Source organism: Cebus imitator, unplaced genomic scaffold (assembly GCF_001604975.1).
Source record: "Cebus imitator isolate Cc_AM_T3 unplaced genomic scaffold, Cebus_imitator-1.0 Scaffold227, whole genome shotgun sequence".
NCBI classification, from domain to species: domain Eukaryota; kingdom Metazoa; phylum Chordata; class Mammalia; order Primates; family Cebidae; genus Cebus; species Cebus imitator.
In genome coordinates this window covers 865,251-873,253 of record NW_016107542.1, presented here as the reverse complement: position 1 = coordinate 873,253, position 8,003 = coordinate 865,251, and the positions used below count along the sequence as shown (strand labels likewise).

The following is an 8,003-nucleotide window of genomic DNA, read 5'->3' as shown; positions in this document are numbered from 1 at the left end:
TTTTTAGCTAGCAAAATATCTATTCCGGTGAGCTATTTTTAACTAAATCTCGCTCAGTGTCTTCGTCTGTAGTCACCACTTGGCTGTTTCATCACTATATGCATTAACACCCTGGTAGGAAAGAGACAAATGGAGGCAAAATAGCAAAGTGGTGAAGAGGAGGGTTCTAGAGGCAAACAGCCCCGAGGTCCTGAGTCCATTGTTTAACAGAGTGGCTTTGCACAAGTTGCTTAGCCTCTGGGTTATAATGGAACTTGCCTGTGAATATGATTATAAGTAATCCTGTAAGGACAATACTTTGCATTATGTTAATCACACAGCAAGTGATCAATGAATTTTGGTTACTGATATCATTATATTGTACTGCTATACTATTATATTACATTAAATCATATTGAATCGTATCAATCCTATCATCTATTATATTGATTGTGGCCTTGTGAAACCAATGTCTACGGATGTGTTGAATAAAGTCACATCCTTCAGAGTTCTCCTCCAATCACCTCCTTAACTTTCTTCCCCAGATTGAGGCTGCCCCTTACTTCTCTCTTATGTAAATCCTGAAAGTAGTACCCAGTGGTCTTCAGGGAGAGAAATCTTGTTTTTAATCTGAAACAACATTCAGCTACACCCATGGCTGGGCTCTCCTGGCCTTCCCTACATGTGTCCCCCTCCCTCTCATTCAGGAGAGGCCATTTGAGTTCAGAGTCCTGATGTGAGGCTTGTGTTTGAGGAAGAAAAATTACTTCTCTGTTGTTGACCTGACTTTCACCCTCCCCCTCCAGCATTCTAAACTCCCACTCGATTCAACAAGCTAGAATTTTAAACTTGGTTGGAACTGTGAAAGCTTGAGGTTATTAGAGACCAAGGATAGGGCAGGAGCTGAGTCTGACAGCTTGTTTTACTTTCTGCACTGAGGCAATCAAGGCCAACGCAGTGTCAGGGAAAGGCCAGGTTTTCTAGTAGCCTTGGGCTGTTGGCCTTATGCTAGAGAAGGAAGGTGGAGCTAAAGATGTGGCATCAAATTAGAAAAAATAAGGTACATCGATTCACTCAACTCTGTGCTTAATCCTGTGGCAAACACGTTGCTTAACTTCTCCTCTGCACTTCTTTTCACCTTCTTTAGGTTATAGGATCCAGCTTTTTAGGTGGTAGCAACATGCTTAAGGAAGATGCAGCCCTTCCTCCAGCCTGAGAGAATGAAGCATCATTGGCTTATATCAACCATAGCAATCCCATTTCCCTTTTCTCATGATTTATTTGGGAATGGGCAAGTGACCCAGTCCTGACCAATGAGACCAAAGAAACAGTCTATTGGTCAGCTCATCTCAGAAGATTTTTGTTTCCTGCTATGAAGAGAAGCAGTAAGTTTCTTCCTGCCTGACTTAAATGCAATTGTGTGCAAACATGTTACTTGGAGCTACAGCAATCATTTCCTGACGGTGAGGCAATAATCCAAGGACAAAGGATAGAATAGTGAAAAGACAGAGTATTGGGTTTTTGATGATATCATTCAACTGCTGGACCAATCTGGAACCACCTGCTTTCAGTCATTCATGATTTGTGAGATTATCAAAAATTTCTATTGTTTTAGCTGCTATTTCTTTTCTGTTACTTGTTACCGAAGACATCTTACATAATACAAACACGATCCAACTTGGGTTGTAATTTATCTATTTTCAGGTCTGTGTGTTCTATATTACTGATTTTTTGTATTCTTAACACAGAGTATAAGCCTGTTACTTAGTAAGACTTTAGTAAATGACTGTTTAAAAACATCTTAAGTGTCTTAAAAAAAATTTCTGAAGTTGCTGAAATATGAAGCCCAGGAACCAGTTTCAGGTTCTATAAAATTCTTGCTTCCTTCACTTTTGGAGTATTCCTCACTTCTGTCTAATTCTACCTTTACTAAAATGAATGAATGATTGAGAAGGACTATGAAAACTGGCTGGTATAGTGGCTACTGCTGAGAAATATCTCTTGAAAATTCCCAGAAATTCCATCAGCCACATTCAGACCTAACTATCTGATGATCAATGTTTCTGAATGTAAACCAGTGTACATAATCAGTGGACTATTTAAAGCGATATTGGCCTAGAATATCCAGGACACATATTATGCATTCGTTAAGCATTTGTTTAACGTCTCTTATCTACCAGGCACATTATTATGCATTGGGCATGTAGAGATGACCAACCACGTGGCCTCAATACTTGAAAAGCTTACAGCAACCCAACAGGGTTAATGGCCAAAGAGCGGTATTTACAAGTCTCACAACCAGTCCTCGTAGCATAGCATGGTGCTACCACTGAGTTAATTAAGAAAGCAAAATTCCTAGGTAGATATCTTTGATGAAATGGTTTCCATAAAAACTTCCCAAGATTGATCCTCCCCAGCTGAGTTCATTTTGGAAGGTGGCTTTCTGCTCTCATCGCCCAAGGTCCTTAACATGTACCCTATGTTCTCTAGAGGCACCCCTTTCCGAGAATGTGCTGTCTGCATGGTTCCCCCAGAACACCTGTTTCAAAGGAAAAGAAGTTTGATCATTCAGTGGAGATTTGGGGGTCCACTTTTCTATGTAGGAGGATTATGAGTAGTGCCATGCTCCCCTATGAATTGGTAAATATGAAGAAAATATAAATTAAACCTATTTCCGGCTGGGCACGGTGGCTCATGCCTGTAATCCTAGCACTTTGGGAAGCCGAAGTGGACAGATCATTTGAGGTCAGGAGTTCAAGGCCAGCGTGGCCGACATGGCAAATCCCCATCTCTTCTAAAACACAAAAATTAGCCAGGTATGGTGGCACACACCTGTTGTCCCAGGTACTTGGAAGCCTGAGGCACAAGAATCACTTGAGTCTGGGAGGCAGGGGTTGCAGTGAGCTGAGATTGTGCCATTCCACTCCAGCCTGGGTGACAGAGCAAGACTCTGTCTCCCCAACCCCCCAAAAGAGAATAAAATAAAAAATAAATTAGACCCCATTCGTCTGAGCCAACCATGACTTCTGAAGGAAGTCAGAGCTCTTATGCTCTGCATGCCTGGTTCATCAGCCTCAAGGCCACCTTTTGGGTCCGCATGAAATATGAGTGCACAAAGGCATCAGACTTAGCATTATTAGTTTCCCCACTGGTCTGATTTTTGTAGAAATTACCATGAACTGATTTTCTGCCCTTCCTTTCTAACAGACAAGCCTTCCTGCCCTCCCTGACAGCTCTTTCCTGTCTCCTACTCTCTGGTCATCAAGCTTTTAGAGATGCCCTGGTCTTCTGCTAGCTGCCCCAGCTGTTATTTTTTCTTCTTGGAAATGCATTGATTCCAGAGGCTGACTGGGAATAAATCTCATCTCCTCCATTTAGTAGCTATGGGATTCAAGTTACTCTTACTCCCAGTGGCTCGGCTTCTGTACCAGTAAAATGGAGATTTACCAACTTTCCTTCCAGAATTACAAAAATGATTTGGCTCTGTGTCCCCACCCAAATTTCATCTCGAATATTAATCCCAATAGTCCCCATATGTCGAGGGAGAGTCCTGGTGGGAGGTGACTGGATCCTGGGGGCAGTTTTTTCCATGCTGTTCTCGTGGTAGTGAGTTCTCACGAGAGCTGACGCTTTAATAAGTATTTGACCGTTTCTCCTTCACACGCTTTCTCTTCTCTCTTCTGCCACCATGTAAGACATGCCTGCTGCTCCCTCATGATTATAAGTTTCCTGAGACCTCTTCAGCCGTGCGGGACTGTGAGTCACTTAAACCTCTTTCCTTTCTAAATTACTCATTCTGGGGTATTTCTTTGTAGCAGTGTGAAAACAGACTAACACAGTTACCTTCATGGGCTTTCAATTGATGAACTTGCATCACTAACTCTCCCACCCGCAGCTGACCTCCTACTGTAATTGTTTGCCATGCAGATGCTTGTTTGTGGCGCTACAAGCATAACCATTATGGTATATAAGATTTATTCTGTATCTGGATTTATGCGCTACATGAAAAGTCATCAAACCATCCTTATTATTGGTGTCTTGTTTCCGCATATATGTTGTACTTTAATAAAATATTTACTTAATTTTTTTTTAGGTATGTTAAACTCGCTATACCATATGCAGCTTACTTTCTCACTCTGCTGTCTTTATTCTTCTCTCTAATTAAAAGGATTACACATACATCTATACTTGTTTTAGAAAAATAACATAGAACAGCAAAATTAAAAATTTCAAAATCATCTATTCCCATTTCCAGCACCCAGAGACAATCATCACTAATATTTTAGAAGGTGCATATCATATTTTACAATAAAAAGGAAATATTAATAAGGTTTTATAATCTTTTTGATATAATCTGCCTGTAAATTCCAGAATATTATTTCTAAAGTCTGTATTATGTTCAATTCAATGGGTACAGCACAATTATTTAACCAATCCCTACCGTTACAGATATAGATGGTTCTGGTATTTAGCAATGCTGCCATGAAGAGCTTTGGAGGTAAATTATTGCATTGCATTGGGGTTTCACTCCTCTCAAATTTCAATTATTCACACCACTCCTTCCAGACTCCTTTAGGCTTTTTGGTCTTGAAGGAATTCAGAATTGCTTTATTATGCACTACATCTTCTGGACTTTTCTTGTGAAAGATTTATGTTTCACTGAAACAAATAATGGGCTTGATAGAGCCATTTTCAAAGATATGGGAAAGAGCAGAGGCACTTCAAATCACAAAACCCATTTGCTGGAGTAAGTGGGCACAGGGGACCTTAGACTCTCAGACCCCTGCCTTGCTGAGGGCTGATCCAGCATAGAAGCCCTGTGGCACCTTACAGTCGTATTTGCTTCCTGGGTGTTATTTGCAGTGTTTCTATGGCGCTAATGACTGCAAATTGCTAATGGCTGTGAAAAGCTAATTGTTGTGCAAGGTGTTTCTCTCTGTCCCAATTGCGAGGGGACGTTTAAACAGAGACTCATTAGCACCTCTGACATAGTCCTCCTGGGGAATCCTCAAAAGAGCCTGGAAAATAACCCAGTCTCCACCACCCAGAGCTGGGAGGCTTTGTGCCTGGCCAGCAACAAAAAGCAAGGGAGGCAAAGATCTAGGAAGCGCCACCCGAAGGAAACAAAGGAAGCAGGAATGGTGTGTGTTGTGCTTCAGCTGGTGAACCGAAGAAGCAGAAAGGACATGGTCTTTGCAGGCAAGTTTCCTAAAATTATACCAATGAATGTAGTGGCTAGGAAGCGCCAGGCTCTAGGCTCAGTACTCCACAGCTTTTTCTCTTTAAATCACCCCCACTTTTCAGAGGAGTACACTGAGGCTCAGAGAATGAATAATTTACACACACACACACACACACACACACAGAGAGAGAGAGAGAGATTAGGAGAGAAATAATTTGACTGCTAAACTTAATTCATTATGTTCCATAAAATTGTTCCTTAAAACAGTTGGGCTGTTTAAAAAACATACCAGCAACAAGCCCACATTGGCGGATGAATGTTATTTTTCTCCTGGATTCCTATAAGTAAGGTGCAGTGTCTCGCTCTGCTTCCACAGATGTCCTGTATTCTAAGCTATCAACTTAAAAAAAAATCTGTTTGGTTGGTTATAATTTCCCTGTCCTTTGACTTGAGAGCAATAATTCACCTGATGAGGCAAACTTAGGCATAATAATGTTTGTTTGAATTCATAGTGCTACAATTTTTACAAACCCTTTTTTCACTTCTTTATGGACTCATTAGCTTAGCATTTCTCAGCTAGAGGAGTTTCAGAAGCGCCCCCTCCTTCCCCACCCCCACAAGTTCTTTAAATGCGTCTTGTAACCTGCGCCTTCCCTTTTCTCAGGCACTATAACCATTTGTTGCTTTGTGCAACACACATAGTTGTGTTTCCAACTCCGCACAACTTTTTCAAAAAGAGATTGAATCAACAATAGAAATTGATGGAGTAGCTATGCCTGGAATTGCCGTAAGACTGTTTGCTCGAGTTCATCCTGCACAGTCTTTGAAAGACAAAGTAGAGGGGCCATTCCTGTGGGAATGGCAGTCTGCTAACACAGTACAGACGAAAGAAACATTGAAAAGCAAAATACTGCCATTTACAGTTACAGGAAAGTTGCCTGGGCAGCCCAGAGACTCGGGGATGAAGAACTGGCCTCACCTGCTATCCTTCCCATCTTTTTCCCTGACTCATTAGCTTAACAGAGACAGCAGGTGCCTGTATTGGCTTGACTATTAACAGGACAAAGAATTAGCATTAAAGTTAATGTTAAACTCTCAACAAACTCAATTGATTCAGTAATGAGATTTGGTGTAGGCCAAAAAAATTAACAACAGAGGAGTTCACATTATTTCCAGCTTCTCAGGAAGCAACATGTGATCCTTACAGCTGATGAACTATTCCTGACAATTACTCTAAGTGGATGATTTGTACAGTAAGAGAGGTTGATGCAAATGATGTCATCTGAAAGTTAAGAGGGAACACAAAGGGGCAACCTCCTGAATTGGTAAGAAAATGGTCCCTCCTGAGAGTCAATCCCATTTGATGCTATTGGGTCTCAGTCCAGGATGAATTACTTCAACTCAGTTGAGCATGTAACAGCCCCTGCCATTCCTGTTGGTCACTATGTGCCAGGGCAAAATGAGGACAGCCCATTTCCAGTGTTGCTGAGCTGACAATTGCCAATAGCTGTCACCCCCTGGTTTAAAAGACAGGACCCTCCTGTGAGAAGACCCCTCCCTTGCTTGCATGTGGGAAATGCAAGGTCTTCCTCCCGCATCTGAGCTTGTGGTCAGAATAGGAGCAACCATTTGCAAAAGGCTCAGTAAGCTGGATGTATCTTTGTGGTTTCTTCTTGCTGGGAGTTTGGACTGAGGCCAAAGACATTCATAATTCCTGGAAGAACATCCCCCTCCTGCTGTGTAAGTGCGAACCATTTAGGAGAGAAACAATGGTAATCTCCTCCCCTAAATCTGTTCTCATCCTGAATTTCTTTTCTTTTCTTTCTTTCTTTTTTTTTTTTTTTTGGTGAAAGGCTCTACTTACCATCATTTGCCTAAGCCAGAAACTCAGCAGTCACTCAACAGCTGCTGTCCCTTCAGCACAGTAATTCAGTTTCCGAACCTGGTAGTTTATGACTCTTTCATATTCCTTGCATTTTCTCTTCTCCCTTCTCACTTGTTCTTCCCTGGTTCAGGATGCTATCTTTTCGAATCACCCTCTGCAATAGTCATCCAAAGGGCTCTCAGCTACCAGGCTTGTCACTGTTTATGTTACAGTATGATTTTTTTGTTTGCTTTTACAAAATTCTTTATTATTATTATTATTATATTTAAGTTATATTTAAGCAGAACATGCGGGTTTGTTGCATAGGTACACACATGCCACGGCGAACTGCTGCACCCATCAACCCATCATCTACGTTATGTATTCCTCCTAATGCTGTCCCTCCCCTAATCCCCCAACCCCTGACAGGCCCTGGTGTGTGATGTTTCCCTCCCTGTGACCATGTGTTCTCATTGTTCAGCTTCCACTTATGAGTGAGAATATGTGGTGTTTGGTTTTCTGTTTTTGTGTTAGTTTTACAGCATGATTTTTTAAAATCCAGATCTGACCAGCAAATAATCAGTTTACCATTGAAAATATTTGACAATTCTCCAAAGCTTTAAGGATGCAGTTCAAAGTCTTTAGCTTAGCATAAACAAAATGTGAAGAGCAGGCCTTTTACCCACCTTATTTTGGTAGAGTGTAGAAGCTCTTGAACCATGGGTAATGTCTCGTACTATTTTCTTGAGGAGGTAAGAGAACAAAGAAGGTCTACTCAGGTGTTGGCTATGTGGTTAGACCTAAGAATTATGTGTGATAAACATATGAGCTCTGGTAATATGAAGCCAAAGCTAGGGTAAGAGTTATATTATAAACTGAATATTTGTGCTTCCCCAAAATTCATAGGTTGAAATTTTTATGCCCAAGGTGATGGTATTAGAAGCTGGGACCTTTGGGAAGTAATTACCTCATAAGGGT

At 41.2% G+C, this 8,003-nt stretch overlaps 1 long non-coding RNA gene across 2 annotated transcripts in view; it reads left to right on the top strand.

The window, feature by feature from the left end:
- LOC108281418 overlaps window positions 1-1,593 on the top strand; it is a 47,649-nt gene extending 46,056 nt beyond the window's left edge. For both annotated transcript variants that reach the window (XR_005195234.1, XR_001815984.2), the window contains one exon: window positions 1,127-1,593. This is a non-coding gene — a long non-coding RNA (uncharacterized LOC108281418). The remainder of the gene's footprint in view (window positions 1-1,126) is intronic.
- Window positions 1,594-8,003: the final 6,410 nt, after the last annotated feature.